Raw genomic sequence first — 1,549 nt, forward strand, 5'->3', positions numbered from 1 at the left:
GAGCTTACAAGAACCGGGTCTGAGAAGATGTGAGTCCCGGTTTAGTCCAACCTGCAATACCTGCCACTGCTACATTCGAGCTGAAGGGGAACATCTTGACTGCACTGAAGGATATCCCATTTTTTGGGAAAGATCATGAGGATGCTTTTAAGCATCTAGATGAAGTCAATGACATTGCAGTTACTTTAATGTCCCAAATGTCAACATAAACACTGTCTTGCTTAGGATGCTTCCCATTACTTTCAAGGGAGTTGCTAAAGAGTGGTTAAAATCACTTCACCGGGCACAATCACCACTTGGGCTCAAATGCATGAGCAATTTCTGGACCAGTTTTGCCCACCATCCAAGATAGCTAAACTCAAGAAGGCAATAGCCAACTTTGAGCAACAACCGGGGGAGTCATTATATGAAGCATGAGAGCGGTACAAAGGCTTGCTCAGAAATTGCCCTCAGCGTGATCTAAATGTGCAACAAGAGATGTCGATTTTCTATGATGGGGTCAACGTTATGACGAGACAACTCCTTGACTCTCAAGGACCTTTGACAAAGAAAAATCCAAGGGAGGTCAAGGAGTTGATTGAAGAATTCGCGAAGCACTCTCACGAATACCACAACCCTAGGCAAGATGGAATTAAAGGCAGTGGAGGGGCCCAAACTGAAGAAATAGCAGCTATGATGGCTATGCTGAATAATTTAGATCGAAGGATAACACAAATAGACCAGTCAATTCATGCCATAAGAGTGGGTTGCGAGAGGTGTAGTGGTCCGCACTTGACCAAGGACTGCCATTTAGATGAGTTTGGGAACAGAAAAGCTCAAGTGTGCTACTCGAGTGGGGATAAGTTTGATGAAGACTGGAGGAAACCAAAGAAGGAGTGGCTGCCATATGAAGAGTATAAGAAGCAAAAAGAAGAGAAGTATAGGCAGACAGGTCGAGGCTTCTATCAAAAGGAGCAGCCACCAGCTGAGAAGAAACCCGATCTAGAGACCATGTTGATGAAGTTTATGGAAGCTTCGGAAAAGAGACACGATGCCACTGATTCTGCTATTATTGAACAGAAAACTTTAATAAAGAATCAGCAAGCCTCCATCAATAACCTTGAAGTACAATTTAGTCAACTAGCCACTCTGGTTCGTGAAAAGTTATCCCCGAAAAATCCCAAAACGAAGGCCCAATCTCATGTAATGGCCATAGATACTGAAGAAGAGGCCATCTATGAGTTCTTAGAAGCCTTAGAAGTTGAACAACAACATCCCGATCCAAAGTTGAAGTAGCCCAAGCTCGAAAATCAATATGCTGCTGAATTCTAGAATTCACGACGTGGACCATATAAGTTCACGATGTGGGCCCATCATGAACAGAAAAATTCCATAGCTGGTTCAGTTAATCAGCCACCTTTGCCTTTTCCTTCTCGAGCTACCCTTAGTCCACTGGAAAGAGAGCATCTAGAGTTTGTTAAGCATGTGAAGGGAATCCCAATTAATACTCCCTTTGTCGAGTCCTTATCCAAAATTCCCGAGCATCAGAAATTACTGCAAGATTTGATAG

At 43.3% G+C, this 1,549-nt stretch overlaps 1 non-coding gene across 1 annotated transcript; it reads right to left on the reverse strand.

Annotated features, from left to right (window-relative positions):
- Nucleotides 1–354: 354 nt before the first annotated feature.
- LOC111885152 (small nucleolar RNA R71) lies at nt 355–461 on the reverse strand. The gene has a single exon (XR_002848018.1). It is a non-coding gene; the product is annotated as a small nucleolar RNA R71 (small nucleolar RNA).
- Between the last annotated feature and the right edge of the window lie 1,088 nt (nt 462–1,549).

Source organism: Lactuca sativa, chromosome 2, assembly GCF_002870075.4.
Source record: "Lactuca sativa cultivar Salinas chromosome 2, Lsat_Salinas_v11, whole genome shotgun sequence".
Classification (NCBI taxonomy): Eukaryota; Viridiplantae; Streptophyta; class Magnoliopsida; order Asterales; family Asteraceae; genus Lactuca; species Lactuca sativa.